This window comes from Anolis carolinensis, chromosome 1 (assembly GCF_035594765.1).
Source record: "Anolis carolinensis isolate JA03-04 chromosome 1, rAnoCar3.1.pri, whole genome shotgun sequence".
Taxonomy (NCBI): Eukaryota; Metazoa; Chordata; class Lepidosauria; order Squamata; family Dactyloidae; genus Anolis; species Anolis carolinensis.
Window position 1 is genome coordinate 122,546,327 of NC_085841.1, and position 18,755 is coordinate 122,565,081.

An 18,755-nucleotide genomic window follows, 5' to 3' on the forward strand; every position below is an offset into this window, starting at 1 on the left:
TTCCTGAAAGGTCTACTTCTGAACTATATTCTTCACTTGTTTTTATTGACTTTATATATTCCTTTAATAAAGATATTAGATAGATTCTGGCCTCTGCGCATGGTTATTGGTGCTCTGCAGCCTGGGTCTTGACAGTTTGACTCCACCGACTAAGCACCAATTAACCTAGACCAGAATGTCTACAGGAACCGGGGCGGAAGCCCAACCACTCAGCTACACCATTTCCAAGGATGAATTAGACAGAATCCGTGATACACTCCATACGCAGGAGGGAGAAATACGGGGCTTGAAGGAACGCGGAGCCCGTCTCCCTGCCCTAGCGCTACCAACCAAGTTTTCTGGAGAAGCTTCCAAGGTTCATGTTTTCCGTCGCCAATGCCAGGCGTACATAGAAGCCCACCACGCCGAGTTTCCCCAAGAAGAAGTCAAAGTGGCGTGGATTTACAGTCTCCTAGAAGGGCCAGCGGCCAATTGGGCGACGGCGCTATTTGATGAAGCCTCCATGCACCTAAATTCCGCGCAAAACTTCCTGAATCACCTTAAGGCGACTTGGGGGATCGAGGACAATCTAGAGGCGGCCGGCCATAAACTCCGGCGCCTTTTCCAAGGGGACAGGCCGTTGTCCCAGTACATAGCCGAGTTCCGAGTGCTGGCCCAAAACACCGGTTGGAATGATGTAGCCCTCAGAGGACAGTTTCGTGAGGGTCTCAACATCGAGATGCAGGAAGAAATCTCCAAGGTGGATCCTCCAATCTCTCTTGAGAGACTTATTGACCAATGTTTACGAGCCGAAGTCATGCTTGCCAACAGAAAACAGTGGCTCCGAGGCCAGAGTGGAAGAGCAGAAGTAAAACCTCCCGCTCCCGTCAGTATTCAGCCACGTCCAGTGTGGAGACCCCCACCACCAGCCCCATACCCCAGAGGAAGCGAGGAGGAGCCGATGCAGTTGGGCAATGTGCGTCCCAGATTAGATGTTGCCGAGAAGGCCCGCTGCCAACGTTTAAACCTCTGTTGGTACTGCGGGAACGGGGGCCACTTTGCCAGAGAATGTCCAGCCAAAAGAAAGCCTGCCGCTCGCTTGGCGGTGGCGTCCTCCGCGGAGACGGAGATGGCCGATGCGGCTGGCGCAAAGCCGGCGGGGGAAGCCAGCGACCGGGCGTAGAGAGGCTCGCCAACCCGGTCAAAACCCCCACTCAAGAGCCGCAAACCGGGGTCCTATTCCTCCTAGTGGTCACCTTGTGGTCAGCGAAAAAAGGACCCGTCATGATCCATGCCATGATAGACTCAGGAGCAACAAACAATTTCATCGATAGAGAGTATGCCGACTCTCTGGGATTACAATATCACGATTTCAAGAACATCCGGGTGGTGCAAGCCATAGATGGCCGTCCCCTAAAGACAGGTCCAGTAAGCCAATGGACTGAACCCACCAGAATGTGGATAAGGGAACACATGGAGTAGATTTCCTTCTTTGTTACCGAGGTCCCTCACTTCCCTGTGATTTTGGGAATTCCATGGCTGACACTCCACGACCCCAACATCTCCTGGACCAACAGAGAACTGCAGTTTGCTTCTAAATATTGCCAAAACCATTGTCTTGTAGCCAAGGTCTGCCATGCCACAGACGCTGAACCCATCATCACCTTGCCCAAGAAATACTCAGACTTTTGGGATGTTTTCAATGAAAAGGAAGCCGAGAAACTACCCCCGCATAGACCCTACGATTGTGCCATTGACTTGGTGGAGGGGCCCCCGATCCCGTGAGGACACCTCTACTCCCTGACCGAACCAGAGCAAGAAGCTCTCAGGGAGTTCATAGAGTCAAACCTCCGCAAGGGGTTCATCAGACCCTCTCAATCCCCAGCCGCTTCCCCAGTGATGTTTGTGAAAAAGAAGTCAGGGGACCTACGCTTGGTTGTGGACTATAGAGCATTGAACAATATCACAAAGCAGAACCGCTATCCCCTGCCTTTGATCTCGGACCTATTAGACCGGCTTCGAGGGGCCAAGGTTTACACCAAGCTGGATCTTCGGGGGGCTTACAATCTAGTTCGCATCAGGGAGGGGGACGAGTGGAAAACCGCCTTCCAGACTAAATTCGGATTATTCGAGTCCCTAGTCATGAATTTCGGTTTATCCGGAGCTCCCGCAACGTTCCAGCACTTTGTCAATGATATTTTTCAGGATTATCTAGATCGGTTCTTGATCATCTACTTGGACGATTTTTTGGTGTTTTCTAGATCACAATCAGAACATGAGAAACACGTCAGAATGGTGTTACAACGATTGCGGGATCATGGACTATATGGCAAGTTGGAAAAATGCGCTTTTGATCTACAAGAGGTAGATTTCCTGGGATACCGTGTCTCGCCACTAGGGCTCTCCATGGACCCGGCAAAGGTTTCAGCAGTATTGGAATGGCGGGCGCCAACCAACAAGAAAGAGGTGCAACGTTTCTTGGGGTTCGCGAACTACTACCGCAAGTTCATTCCAGACTTTGCCCGCTGGTCTGACCCAATCACCAGCTGCATCCGTGGAAAACAGCCTTTCCGCTGGACGGAGCAAGCAGAGGAAGGGTTCCAGCAACTAAAGAAGTTATTCACGTCCCAGCCAATTCTACAGCACCCTGATCCTAAAACCCCTTTTGTTGTGCAGGCTGACGCCTCCGATGTGGCAATTGGGGCTGTACTCATGCAACCAGTGGGAGAACATCTTCACCCTTGTGCCTTTTACTCCCGTCAACTGACAGCCCCAGAGAGAAATTACACTATTTGGGAGAAGGAACTCTTGGCCATAAAGGCAGCCTTTGAAAATTGGAGACATTGGTTAGAAGGGGCCAAATTTCCCATTGAGGTTCATACTGACCATCGTAATTTGGAACATCTAAGAACTGCCCGCAAGTTAAATCAGAGGCAGCAGCGCTGGGCTTTATTTTTTGAGTGTTTTGACTTCCAGATCCATTATGTAACCCCAGCTCAGACCAAGCAAGCAGATGCTCTATCACGGAAACCAGAGTATGCTGCAGGGCGCAGAGAGACCTTCGAATCCCAATTGCTGCAGCCTGAAAACTTTGCCACGCTCACAGTGGGAAACACCAAATCCACTGCAGTTGAACCAACTCCCTCTACTCCAGGACCCCTTTGTGCTCAAGAAATTAGAGCCAGTCCACAAGCGGATGCCTGGGCTCAAGATCAAATTCGCCAAGGACTACGTTTCCCTTTCTCACTTAAGGATGGGTTACTATGCTACAGAAATCATGTCTACATCCCTCCAGGACCAGGCAGAGAAAAGGCACTTCACCTATGTCATGACTGCAAGCCAGCAGGGCATTTTGGGCTATTTAAAACCATGCATTTGATCCTACGAGATTTTTGGTGGCCCAAGATCCGCAAGGATGTGGAAAAATATGTCAATACCTGCCCGGTATGCCAGCGTTCCAAGACAAGAAGGGAGAAGCCCTCAGGGCTACTGCATCCCCTTCCTACTCCATCTCGTCCATGGGAGATAATTTCTGCGGATTTTATCACCGACCTACCACCCTCCCTTGGATATACCACGATCCTAGTGGTGGTGGACCTTTTCATCAAGTTGGCCCACTTCATTCCTTGTGATGGCCTTCCCACGGCCAAACAGACTGCAGATTTATTCCTTCAGCATATTTTCCGGTTACATGGATTGCCCAAGAGTTTGGTCACTGACCGTGGATCTCAATTCACCTCTCGATTCTGGAAGGCACTACAAAAACTATTGGGCATAGACTCTCGTTTATCCTCAGCTCACCATCCCCAAACAGATGGGCAAACGGAGCGTACCAATGCCACTTTGGAACAATACCTTCGCTGTTATGTAAACTATCAACAGGACAATTGGGCTTCCCTATTACCTCTGTCAGAGTTTGCCTACAACAACGGTGTCCAGGCTTCAACCAAGGAAACCCCGTTCTTTGCAAACTACGGCTTCCATCCATGTTTCTTTCCTCCTGTCATTGAAACCTCAGAAGTCCCTGCAGCGGAGGACTGGCTGCAGGAACTCACAGCGGTGCAACAACTATTGCTCCAGCAACTGGACCAAGCCAAGGAGGACTATAAACGCCACGCTGACAGTCATTGCCAGCCGGGCCCCGAAATCAAGGTAGGAGATCGGGTTCTGCTGTCCACTCGCTTTTTGCCCTCCCACCGTCCCTGCCGGAAGCTAGATACCCGTTTCATTGGTCCCTACCCAGTGGTGGCGCAACTTAACCCCGTGACTTTCAAACTCCAACTTCCGCGCTCTATGCGCATCCATCCAGTGTTTCATCGCTCCCTGCTCCTTCCGGCAGATGGTGTCCGCCCGGATGCAGACCGGCCGGCACCCACTCCTGTTTTGGTGGATGGGGAGGAGGAATTCGAGGTTCAGGACATTTTGGATTCTCGCTTCCACCGCCGCCGCCTTCAGTATCTCATTGACTGGGTGGGTTTTGGCCCCGAAGAACGCTCTTGGGAAGACGCTTCCATAGTCCATGCCCCCGATTTAGTCCGTCGCTTCCATCAGGCCTACCCTGCCAAGCCGCGGCCCCGCACCTCGGGAAGAGGGCCCGTTTTGGAGAGGGGCCTTGAGGAGGGGGATAGTGTGATGACTCATGGGCCATGTAGTCCCGTTCCTAGTACTATTGTGGCAGATGAAGAGGAAAACTTGGGTTTCCCACCGTTTCAGCCAGAATTGGAGCCCTTGCACCTGCAAGATGTTTGCCCACAAGAAGTCAGCCAAACAAGCCTTGAGCAGAAATCTCCCCCATTTTCTCGCCGGGATAATTATAATCGAGATAGAGGCGCTAGGGAGGCGAATCGCAGAAGCGCCAGGATTGCTGCCAGACAATTAGCTGATTAAGCCTGTTTCCCTTGGGAAATCTTAAGGAGTCATGCATCTGGACACAGTATGGGTTTCGTTTCTTGTTCCCCAGGGAAAGTGTTCCTTGGTGGGAAAACAAGATCCTATATAGGTGTTTACCCGCAAGGAGATCCTTGCGGAGTCAATTCGTCAGCTTCGGGAGTGAGATCGTGTGTGGACTACGCTACTCCAGTTCCCTGTTCCCCGGACCTTGCCACGGACCTTGTTCTAGTTCCAAGCCTGCCTTGTCCCCGGATCTTGCCACGGACCTCGTTCTTGCTTCTTGCCTCTTGTTGCCACGTATCAAGCCTTGTTTGCCAAGAATCTAGTTTGCTTCCAGCCTTGTTGTCAAGCTCCATTGGACTAAAGGACCCTGTCTTTTCCCCACACTTTGCTTGGCAAAGTGTGTGTTTCGGTTATTGGATTATAACTTTGGACTCTAATATCACATAATGGACATTGTTTTCCTGGACTATATTTGACCTTTCCTGAAAGGTCTACTTCTGAACTATATTCTTCACTTGTTTTTATTGACTTTATATATTCCTTTAATAAAGATATTAGATAGATTCTGGCCTCTGCGCATGGTTATTGGTGCTCTGCAGCCTGGGTCTTGACACCCTGCCACATCATGCCTCTAAGTTGTACCTATGAGTCATATGAGAATCCCTAATTCTGGTCCCCAGACCTGCCCTCGATTTATACATGAGGTCAACTTATACACAAGTATATACAATAATATGAAAACCAGTGATTGATCCCTTTGATAAAGGCAGATATGGGGAAGGCATGGCTCTCCTAAAGTTCTTGGACTCCGACAATCCCCCTAGCTATGCAGACTAGGATTAATGGGAACTGTAGTCCAATAACTTTTGGAAGGTTGCACATTATTCACCTATGGATTAAAAGAAAAAATGCCTCTGTGCCAATCATTAATATAGCTACTTGACTACCACCAAAATACCTAAAATGTTAAAATATAAACTAGTTGCAATTTAGGAGCCCACTATGCCGCCATCTTTTTTAAAAAAGAATATTTTCAAAAATAATGCTCTGGTGACATTGTGAAAAAATAGTTTTGATAATGCAAGCCATGTGGATTAAATTTTCCATAATTTATAGTTTCAGCGTGACTTGTTTATGCAAGTAAAATGAGATACGACAAAGGCTATTATAATTTGTTTTAAATGTTTTGACAAAATCTTATAGAGCAAAAGCGCGTCTCCATAGAAGGCGGCTTGTAAATTTATACTGTAAACATTAATACGAAATGACTGACTATTTAGCCTTTCCCATGGATAAAACAGCACGACCTTAGGGGCTGAGACCTCAGGAACACACAATGTAGCCACATGCAGTAGGTTTAATAAGAAAGCTTTCTTTAAACATTTGCAGAACCGATTTCCCCCCTAGTCTGAATATAAAACTGTGATAATTCTGTCTTTCTTCTTATTAATAAAACTGTATGGGTGGTTCGATAGAGGCTCAGTGGATGAGAGTCCATGAACACTAAGCTGTTCTATTAGTAATGCTTCAATAATTTTCATCCAACAGTTCCTTTTGCATGAATTTGTTTTAATTTTGCTTGTCTGATACATGGCATGACACTATATTATGGATCAGCAACATAGCTATCAACTGAAAAGCTACCCCCTTCAATGAGTTTCTCCGCAAATATGCCACACATACGGCTGGAAAAAAGCCTAAGTTAACACCACTAAAAAGATGTTAGGTGTATGAGATTTTCCCATCAGACAACTTCAAGCAGTAGTCAAAGACCGTCTCCCCCCCCCCCCCCCAAAGTCCTGTTGTGGCTATCTCCTCCATAATATTCTAGTTGTAATTTCTAAAAATTGTTTGGTTTTGGATGAAAGATGTTACTGTTTAATGATTACCGTATAAAACACCACTGGTTATAGTATGGAAATCAGTGATTGAGCCCTTTCTTTTGGATTCCTGGATTCCGGGAAACATGGAGGACTCGGAAGAGGGACTCGGAAGTCCTGCCCCGGGGTGGGATTTCCGAGTCCCTCTTCTGAGTCCTTCATGTTTCCCAGCATGGCCAGCTGGAGCACTGGCAGAAAAAGGAGCTTGGCCACCTTTTCCAGGCTCCTCTGCTGCCGCCCGCCCTCACTCTTCTTCCGTAGTTGCAGGAGCAGAGGCAGCCAGAGCAACATGGCAGGCAGGACGCAAGGGGTCTGCTGGCGCCGATAGGAAAGCCTTCACTCTCCCCTGGGCTTACAAGTGGGAGAAAGGCCACTTAACTATTAAAAGCAGCAATGGGGTGGGCAAATAAATAAATAAATAAACAATTTTCTGTAAAACAGCGAGTCCGTGATAAGCGAACAGTGAAATAACTGGATTATTAACCCTATTTTCTGAACAAGCTTGAAGTTACCAAAAGCCGTGAACCAAGCAAAGTTTTGATTGTTTTGTTTTAAAAAAACTGGAGCTAACCATAGTTTTGAACACCTAGACATATTTGGTAGAGCACAGAAATATGGAAGGACAAACAAAAAATTTAAAGAAGTTAGCATATTAAGGCAACATAAATGGTGAAGTGTGTGTATTTCCTTTCCCTCACCAAATAACTTTCTCTAGGCTCAAATCTTGGCCAAATTTTCACGATACTATGGACTTAACTGTCTCTGAAGGCGTGAGCCAAGTGTCTTTTCACATTGGAATATTAAAAACAAATCCAGTTTCTTCCCCATGGATTGAATACAAATAGTAATCTAACATGATTCAGCTAGGAAAAAAACACCACAACTCAGATTCATAAATGCAAGAGGAGCCCACACTGTACTTGCTGAGGGCTTCAATCGTTTTTAATTTGCAGGTACCACAATATTAACAAAGTCAGAAACAATTTCAATTTAACGTTGGAGTAGCCATGAAAAATCATCAGTTCCGATGTTGCCCTTTAGTGTGTTAGGAGAATAAGACACTTTGAAGTTCACACCAAGATGTAATTTCAGACTTGAACCACCAAAAATATTCACAACACCATCACAGATTGCTGCAATCAATATAATGGCTGCTTAAAAATCCATTGTAATTTTAAAATAATTGGCTGAATGTGGAGGGAAAAAAAACCTGAGCAAGGGTAATTCACAATTCTCTTGCTCCATTGAAAGGCTAGGATGACATCCCATGCACTATAGTACTAACAATAATAGGAATTCGTCTTTCAGTGAACTCATTATTGTAAGGTTTGGCTGCTCTTTCTTATTCGGCACAACTTTGTTAATAATATGTCCTGTGGAACTGAGTAAGTGAGAAAGACACATAAAACTGGGAGAAACAGTCTTTTTCATTTTGTGAATTGCTGTTAATAAAATTGTATTCTTGGAAGTTAAAAGTTATTTTTATCCATATCTTAAACTCCCCACCTAGTCAATCCTTGTCATAGAAAAGTCTGAAGGAGTTCTCTATTGCATTTTTAATATGTACTTTTAAAACCCATATATAGATCAGAAAGAAATACATTTCTTATAGGCTGAACTTACACGGCCAAATAATGCAGTATGAATTGCATTAAATGGTCAGGGTAGACCCATATAATGCAGTTCAATGCAATCCAAAATGCATTATATGGATCTACACTAGGCATGGGCAAAATTTAGTTTCATTTAAGTCATGCAATTCAGTTAAACAACAATAACACAGAACTGAATTTAGTGTTAATTTTTGGCATTATTATTCCAACTCTATAATAAAAGGATTAAAAAATGGGAAGGGGGCTTCCAGTCAAAAAATATATATTCCTTGGTATATATCTACAGACAGGTTTAATACTTTGTCATTTGTCATTATAAAAATGGGCCTAACTGAGCTTCAGGTGTGCACTCATACCATTCCATTTACCTATGGGTGAAACCAAATGCTCTCACAGTTGCTTCTGAATTAGGGTGTTGGACAAGAGAGCCCTCATGGTCTCTTCTAACTCTTATGATTCTATGATAACCATAGTAGTAAGTTATTTCTAACATGGGGTAATGTTGGGTTGCTTTAAATGTGCTCTGTTAATAAGCAGGGAAATCAAAATATACAATGTTCCCTCACTTATCGCTGGGGTTAGGTTCCAGGACCACCCGCAATAAGTGAAAATCCGTGAAGTAGGGATGCTATATTTATTTTAATATTTATACATTATTATAGTAGTTATACACTATTTTAAGTCTTTATCAACCAATCGTGTGTTGATAAATTGCCTCCTTCTCCTCCCGTTGCCACACTTGGGCTCATTTTCTCTCCCTTCAGCTTCTCCTTCCTCTCTTCCTTAGGATGTAAATTGTAATTTTTTTATGATTTATAATAGTCTTTTATAGTTTATTGAAAAACCACGAAACAGCAAATCTGCGAAAAGTGAACCACGAAGTAGTGAGGGAACACTGTAGTTGGATCCTGATTTGTTTTAACTCACCAATATGCAGTTCAGACGTAATAGGAAACTAGAGTTAATTCAAAAGTATTTTCAGTTTTCTTATGCATACGTAAGCAGAGGGAGTCTTAGGAACATCAGCTGCTATGAAGCATGAATGGTTACATATAATTTACAATGGTTTGCTTAAGTTTTGTATCCATTCTGCTTTGCTTTTTTAAAAAAGATAAAAGTTATTTCTTGTTGGCATTCTTTTCTGAACCAGATCATTGACTTTTTTCTGAGGCACGTAACTGGATGATTAATATATTTATTGAAACTGACATTAGACTTGAATATTTTCTCAACTTTGGTTCAATCAGATATGCAAAGTGTGTTTTCAGCATTAAATTGAATGAAACAGATGTACTGTACTCTGATTACATTTTGATCTTTGCTCCTTAAGGAATTATCAAACAGCTTAGACATTTTAATTCTTTACTATTATACTCTGTCTATACTTATTTTGATATTTCGTTGTTCAATTATATATCACAGTAATTATGATAATATGTTGCTATTTTGTCTTATGTCCTATTTCTTAGATGCCTAGGAAGAGACTCATACATAGTAACAAAGAACATTCCTGAAAAGCCAAAGTTTTGTAACAACACACTTTTGAGAATGAATATTAGAAAATGACTACATTTCAAGCTGAAGCATTAATATTCATGTTTTGACACTATGTTTGACAACAACAGTGGAGATTAATGTAAGGGTTTAGAACCAGGATGGGGATGCTTGCCCTTGTCTTATTCTTCTCCCTTTTAAAGTTCTAGGAAAACAATAGATAAGTAGTCTTAAACTCTATAAAAGGAAAGAAATGTAACTCCCAAAGCAAGCTGCCCAAGTTGTAGTGATGAAGGACTTTGGAAAATCATTCAGACCATCAAAAATCCAAGCATAACACACTGGATGAATAAACTGAGTTTGTGACATTGATGTTGGAGCACCGAACCAAAACTGGGCATGTTTTGAGACTTACTTCTTAGGCCCCCTCTACACTGCCATATAATCCAGATGATCAAAACAGATAATCCAGATTATCTGCTTTGAACTGGATTATGTGAGTCTACACTGCTTTATAATCCTGTTCAAATCAGATAATCTGGATTTTATATAGCAGTGTAGAAGGAGTCTTAGCTTTTTTTCCTCAACTGTATGCATTATAAACCAATATATTTGTTAAATGAGGCTGGGGAGTCATATGTGGCTTTCTACTTTAAGAGATCTAGTGGGATATAAAGATTACAGTATGTAAGCACTTTGGAAATATAGATTAAATTCTCTATCATTATGGTGCATCTACACTGTGGAATTAATGCAGTTTGACACTACTTCAACTGCCATGGCTCAGTACTATGGCATCATGGGAGTTGTATTTTACATGGTCTTTAGCCTTCTTCCAAGAGTGCTGGTACCTCAACCAAACTACAAATCCCACAATTCCACAGCAGTGAGCCATAACAGTTAAAGTGGTATCAAAATGCAGTAATTCTACAGTGTGGATGCAGCCTACATTTCAAGCAGACCAAAACATCCCACTAAATCTGTGTTGATGAAAATAAAATAAGTAGGAATATCCTTAGTAGGAGGATGTAAATTGAGGAGCTTACCACAGTGAATCCAGACGGCCACAGAGCCATATAGGTATTATCTCATGGCACAAGGTCTTGATCCAGGGATGGGGGGTGGGGGGTAGTGGGGCAAAGTGAGTGACAGGAGCCTTTTTTATGTGTCAGGAGCAACTTGAGAAACTGCAAGTCGCTTCTGGTGTGAGATAATTGGCCATCTGCAAGGACGTTGCCCGGGGATGCTCAGAAGTTTGAAGTTTTACCATCCTTGTGGAAGGCTTCTCTCATGTCCCCGCATGGAGCTGGAGCTGGCAGAGGGAGCTCATCAGTGCTTTCCCCAGGTTGGATTGGAACCGGCAACCTTCAGGTCAGTAACCAAACATTCAAGTCAGCAGTCTGCCAGCACAAGGGTTTAATCCACTGCGCCACCAGGGGATCCATCCACTGGACCCTAAAGGTTTAGAAGTGTGGGTTCAGCTTATAGAGGGAATCCATCGTAGAAGGAAAGACACAAATAGAATAAGCATCTGACCATAACCTAAAGCAAACAAAGACAACAGTTCTATATTTTACTTATGCTGCATAAACAAACTGTAGCGCTAATATCTTCACCACAGTGTAGATGGCAGGTCAATCGATTCGAACTGGTCTGTTGTTCACACGAGCCTCCACCATCCCCTTTCCCAGCCCCCTCCTTCTCCATGGTCATGTAAATATCTCTGCTGATTTCAGCACAGGGTGCCCACAATGACCAGGAGGTCTCATGGAGCTTTGTGGCCACCTGGCAGTGTTGCTGGTGACACGTACAGTGAGGTGATGGTCCATCCTAGCTGATATGGTCTTGGTCTGAATGGACCAGCTGGACTCTGCCTCACCACCATCATGGGTTGGAGGCAGAGTATGAGGTTGTCTCTGGGGCTACGAATACTACAGACTGTCTCTAGATTGGGCAGCCAGCCTAGATGTAGTTTGTTTGTTCAAACCAAAGAGTTTATAGTTATTTCTTTCTATGCCACAGGTAAATTTTCTGTTCCTTTCAATTTGCTTCTGAATACTGACATCTTTCTTACAGAGATTTCCCCAAAGTGATATCTAAATCAGTTAATCTGTCCCTTAAAAGATATAAATATCTGTTAAAAATTTGATCAATAGAACTTAAATGTTCAATGATAACATCTTTATTATTGTGAAGAAAAATCCTTTAAAAAGAGATTTCTTAAATTGTTCTTGCCTTAGGTTTGATTTCTGCCTGGGGTCGTTTGGCAGCTTCCAGTACTCTAATATTAGTGAAGACAGAGGCATGCAAAGCTGATACTTCCCTCTCACTATATATTAGCCTTGCATATTTCAGAACCAAGATTCCACAAACATTGCCTAATCCAGACATGGGCAAACTTTGGCACTCAAGGTGTCTTGGACTTCAACTCTTACAATCTTGTAGGCTGTTAGGAATTGTGGGAGTTGAAGTCCAAAACACACAGAAGGCTGAAGTTTGCCCATGCCTGGCTTAATCCAACTGAAAAACAAAAGCAAAGCACATAATACTGAAGCACTAAACCCAAATATCAGGTTGTCAGTTGCATGGATGTTATGTACCATGTTGGCCAATTGTAACCCTATGAACTCAACAATTTTAAAGAACTGTTTTGTATAGTAAACGTTTCAGGTTGTTCCTTGATGTAAATAACAAATGATCAAGTTGTAGGAAACTCCTGCCGTCATATCAGGGCATGCTGCTGGATGAAAAAATTTGTATAAATTATGGGCTTGTCTACCCAAGGCAAATACCTGAAGCTCACCATGAATGGAAGGTTGCCTGTCTTCACAATGCACGGCTATTTCTGGTGAGTATCCTGGGCTTTTATCTTTAAACCATATCTACCCCACTTCAGTCAAAGTCAGGATATACTCTTTGCTTGAAACTCTGGAATATCTCTCCGCTTCATGCCACTCCGGTCTAGATCTGATTCAGCCCATTCTGCTGTCCAAACAGGATACCCATGCCATCACCTTTCCCTCATCAGCAGAGGGAAAGGAGATGGATCATGGATATGTACCTCCACCACTGCTCCTGGCTGGCCACAGAACTCTGTAAGAGCTCCTGGCCATTGCAATGCCTCTGCCAATATCAGAATGGGGTAACCCCCTCCTTCCTTCTGATTGCAAGGACACCCTTTCTGATGTTGGCAGAGATGCAGACACGACAAGCCAACACCCCTTCTTCTTCATCTGCTGATATCAGAAAGGGATGCCTGAATGATAAGGAAGAAGATGGGCACATATGATGGCCAGGAGCTCTCAAGGTGCAGCGGCAGCAATACGGAGGAGGCAGGATGTGCACTGCTCCAGAAGACGAAATATACTCCCTAGGCTCAGGTTCAGTATGAATGTGCCAGATCCAGGACTGTTTGGGGCCTATTTGCACCAGGCTAAACTGCTTGGTGTAGATGAGCCCTATGTAAAACATTTTGTCTTTGTTGAGGCTATTTGCCTTTGATGAAGCATTGTTATTTCACTGATTTAGAATACATCTGTCTCTCTACCTTTTCTTATAAAATGTCAAGGTATTTCATAAGAATACAATAAAACATAAAACATACAACAAATATCCAAAGGCAGCAGTACTGTACCCACCTACTTGGGAGAAAATACTAGTAAATACAGCAAGACTTGCTTTTTAGTAAACATGAATATGTCTGTATTCTGGGAAGACAACTATATCTACCATGAGATTTTGAGTCTTGCAATAAGGCAGCAAACTGCTTGTTATTTAATTAACAGTGGCCTTATTTTTTTGGTCAGAAATGGAGAAAAATGCTGATAAGATTCTCTGCTTCATGTGCCAACAAAGGTTTCCTGGCTTTAATTCTTCAAGCACTTTGATTTAGGAGATGCAGATCATTCTGCCCAGGTAGCAAAGTGTCATGCCTGATCTTGATGTCTGGCTTAGGGGAAAATGAGAAAGGTGCTATCCAAAATGGGGAGAGCTTTTATGTTCAGATTCAAACACCTATCATATTGCCTCTAGAATAGGAGCAAAGCTTTCCAACATTGCACTGCAGTCAACTACTGAACATCTGAGAAACATTTCAGGTTGTCAGTTGCATGGATGTTATGATCCACTGACTCAATAGGATGGATTATACTACGTTATTGTGATGAAATAACAGAGGTAGTTTTACATGTTTATTTAATCCTGCATGCAATTTATCCTCCTACAATTTTTTAAAAAGAGAAAATAAGAGGGTATCTTGGCCATGTCTCTCTAGAGATAATTAGTTTTAATCTTTCTTGAATGCGCTCTGGTTTTCTACTACGCAAACATAAGAATTGTAGATAAATGGATAGCTATAAATGTTAATGTGGGATTTGTGTATTGCTAGTGTTTAAATGAAATTTGTGTCCATTGTCTGCAAGTCTGTTTGTTTTGATTATTACTGAAGTCAGTAAAACTTTGTATATAGTTTTACTAACGTCTCTGGGTGTCTCTTCGTTCTGCGTTCCACTGACTCCATCCAACTACTGCTGCGCTGCAATTACTCTGACAATAAATGTATGTGATAAACCAAAATAAATGCTCTCCTTAGTGGTTTAAAAGAATTTATCAAGAGAAAAACTACTGTGTCATTTGAGAACTGCACAGCTATATAACCTCATTCATTTTAAGAATGCATTTAAAGAAAGGGAAAACAACAAATAAAACAAGAATTGTAAAATATTAAAAAGCTCTTTAAGAAACTTTGAACACATGGATGAGAAACAAGAGGCATGCCTTGCTGACCCTTCAGGAGAGAATGAATGATGATCTATAGCTCTTAAGAGTGTTAACACCGAGACCCTTATTCAAACCTGCTTGTAGAAAGGCTAAAAGTGACCATACTGAAGTCAATGGAGAACATGGACCTTTACATTGATACCATCTACAAAATGTCCTCCCAGTCAATTCATATTATAGCCAGCCTGAATTGTGACGTAGCAGACCTCTTCTATGAAACAAGTCCAGCCAGGACGGTAAACTTTTCTGAACGTGCATGCTGAACACTTGAAAAACCAAAGACAATGATGCCACCTGAATGCTAACCTTGTCTTGATCTTTTTTGTACTTTGGAGAACAAATCCTGAATCCAACAAGGATAGTTAGTACAACTGATACCTCTGCTCCAATCTGTTGGGGGGGGGGGGGAGTACTTAAAAGACCATCTGAATTATCAGGCTGATTGGGTAAGCAGACAGTGTGGATCAGAGAACTAGGCTCCGAATGCCCTCCTATTGGACCAAGAGATATGTATTCAGGGAAATCTTCTTCCTCTTCCATAGATTGCTTGCCTTCCTTTTTAGCAGATGTTTCCAAGAGTCCATATCCACAAGTGCAGTGACAGAGGAGCTATGCTCAGACTTCCTCTTCACTTTATGAGGAGAAGCTACCAAAAAACCACTTCAACACTTCCTCTTCTTAGAAGAGAAAGAGGGCTTTGGGAGATTTTTTTAGGATGTCAAATTCCCTTCTGGCCACTGGAGTGCCCTTGAGAGTCTACTAATTGTTGGTGGCTTTTCACACCATTTTCTTTGGAGCTCATTTTGTTTGCAATCTGGTGAGGATAACTGCTCCTACCCAAATGCCCTATCCCTACATCTTAAATGGCTAAGAGGGCAATCCATATGCATAACTCTGGAAGGAGTTCTTGGCCATTAATAATAAATCCTAGAAAGAAAATGGGAGAAAATGGGAGTACCCCGCATTGTGGTCTCTGCCACGCCTATCAACATTCTCCTGCTGCCCAGCTCCCACAGGGAGTCATGCCATGTTCTTCAGTCATCTTTCCCACACTACCACAATCTGCTTCTGTACCTTCAGAAAGAGCCAGATGATCTAATCTGCCTGTGCTCTCAACTGAAAAGGTCTGGACAGTTGTGCACACAAATACCAACTATTCATCAGAGAAAAGCTCAGAGCTGTGCACACTTTCCATCCATGAAACTGAGGCCCTTTCTACACTGCCATATAATCCAGTTCAAAGCAGTTAATCTTGATTTTATATAGCAGTGTAGAAAGGGCCTGACTCTTCGTCCAAGTAAGAAGACTCAGGTCCCTTCTACACTACCATATAAAATGCATATTATCTGATTTGAACTGGATTATATGGCAGTGCAGATTCATACAATCCAGTTCAAATCAGATAATGTAGATTATCTACTTTGATAATCTAGATTATATGGCGGTGTAGAAAGGGCTTCAGACAACAAGAAAAGACTCCATACTGGTCTTGACTATCCCCATTAGGATAGTATTGTTCTTTAGGTCCTCTTTCCAAATTCCAAAACTGAGACTGGCTGTCGCTGTTAGAGTCGTTCTGCTCAGTAATTCCACAAAAATGTCAAAGGAAAGAGCTGGACCTAGCATGAAGGATTATTTTCCCATACTGCAGGGAAAATATTTATATACCAGGTTCCTCCTTTTGTTCCCTAAGTACTATACAAGTACAAATACAAAAGGTATAATGAGTCCAATTAAAACAATATCAAACAGTAATTAAATTAGATTAATAAGAACTGTAGAACAAAGGCAGTGGTAAAAGATGACCCACATACTTTCCAAATGTCTGGTGGAATGTATTTTGTTTTCAAATCAGAGCCAGGTAAACGACAAATGAAACTCTAAATTCCCTGAAACTGATATATGATATCTGATCTCACTGGAGATCTCTGAGGAAATCTACAAAAGCAGAACCTTATAGAATATAAAGGGCATTCCTTGAGGGTGTAGAACTGAATAAAACTGTTCCTCCACATTCTCTACACTATTTGTAAGTAGGAAGAGGGAGATTGTGGTGAATGTTCCCTGGCTCAAGGTAGAACTCTCTAATAGTTGAACTAGGGAAGAATATTTGTTTCAAAGTCTTATTGGACAGTATACCCAGGGTAGTTAACAAGGGCCCTTCCACACAGCCATATAACCCTGAATATCAAGGCAGGTAATCCACAATATCCGCTTTGAACAGGGTTATCTGAGTCCACACTGCCATATAATCCAGTTCAATGTGGATTTTATACAACTGTGTAGAAGGGGCCGTAGATGTCATTATTAGAGCAAGGTGACAGTAACCAGAGTTCTACTTGCTGACTACATAATGACATATCCATCCAACAAATGTTTCCAAATATGACATAATGGGCGGATTAATATCAAACTGAATCGAGAAGAATTTAGGGGTCCTTCTACACAGGGCAGAAACCCAGTAAGAAGCAGATTAAAATAACCTGCTTCCTCCCAGGTTTCTGTCTCCACACCCTGCCACAACCCTGGGCTTTCCTTTGAGGGATGACATCCAGCCACCTTCCAGCCTCCCATTTCCCCCAAAAAACTTACACAAGGGACCTGCTGACTTCTGTAGAGTATTCCTGATGCTTGAAAATGATGTGTCAGGAGGTGAAGGAGGAGGGAAATCCCTCCTATTCCCACCTCCTGAAGCATCATTTTCAAGCAGGCCCCTCTGGTAGGTTTGGGGGTGGGGGTGGGGGGTGGGGGCACCTTCCCATTCTTTTGGCCTCCAGAAGTCTGAAGAACTGCGATAGCTGTGAAGATTGATCCCCAGAATTGCAGAAACAGTCCCAGGAGTCAATCCCCACAGGCCCAGCATCTAGAAAGATCTAGACCATAGTTTAAGATCCAGATCTTTCCAGGGGTTTAATTAACGTGTAGTAAACTGGGACAACCGTTTTCTCTGCATTAATTCGCTTTTACCTGAGGCATAGTTTAGATGCCTCAAGTAAAAGTGAAACAGATCCCACGTTTTGGGCCTGTCTAGGAGGCCCAAAACAAATCCATGGGAAGGGCAGGAGGACTACGAATATCAACAGTGAACTGAGAGTGTTCAATTGTAGTTCAGTTATGACCAGAATTATTTTGTAAGACATTTGCTACAAACTTTCATCAACTCATTCATCAAAGCAGAAATGCATAAGAATCTGTTGGATTATTTACAAAGTTCTTTGAAACCTTACAGCAGCAACAAATTTTTATTTCAAAGTTGCTGAGCATTTCCATAGTGACAAGAAACTCAGCAATTATTGAGCAGCCATAAAATTTTATCCCACAAGGCGAGAGTACAACAGTTTCTACAGTTTTCAATTCCTCTTCCAGGGATTTTTTCCCCTTTGAAATAAAAGATGGGATGAAAGTAAAATGAGTTTTCTTGCTCCAGTACAACGGATATGAACCAGAAGAGGTATTAACTGGAAGAATGAGAGATATCCACTCTGCATATATGACTCCCACATACTTTCTCTATAGAATCTTTAAAATTTTCCCAGAATGTAAATGCCTTCCAATCTCATAATTTAGACTTACTTCCAGAATCTGAGCCATCAAGCCCCTGTTGTATTTGGATTTAGTGAGATTAATGAAAGACCATTAAGCAAAAAACTGTGATAAGTTATTACCCTAGTGCTTACACAGTGTGGGACTAATGCTGCTTGTTGCGATTAAGATTTTCACTGATAATTTCATTGTAATAAAATCAGTTAGACTGTTCAAGTTAGATTTATGTTCCAAAATTGTTGAATTATATACTAAAATGAAGATGAGATCTTATCAACTCTTAAGAATAGTATAATGTAATTTTAGGGTCATAAAACAGTATAAATGGGCTGCTGCTGATTTCTACAAATGACAGTAAAAATTGCTGATTGGTAACTATGATAGATTTATGTTACAATGGGCTTAAAAATATACTTGTCATCCATAAAATTTTTGGTGATAAGAAGAATCTATGGTGATTTGACAATTTTCTTTGTACCAAAGACCTATCCCCTACCCAAACCTTTCATGCATGACATTCTGGACATTGCATATATTTTCCAGGGAAGTACATTGTTGTCCCCAAATGTCCTCT

At 42.5% G+C, this 18,755-nt stretch overlaps 1 protein-coding gene across 5 annotated transcripts in view; it reads right to left on the reverse strand.

Annotated features, from left to right (window-relative positions):
* Positions 1 to 18,755, reverse strand: part of kcnq5 (potassium voltage-gated channel subfamily Q member 5) — a 425,255-nt gene that overhangs the window by 116,103 nt on the left and 290,397 nt on the right. The gene's annotated exons all lie outside the window — the stretch shown is intronic.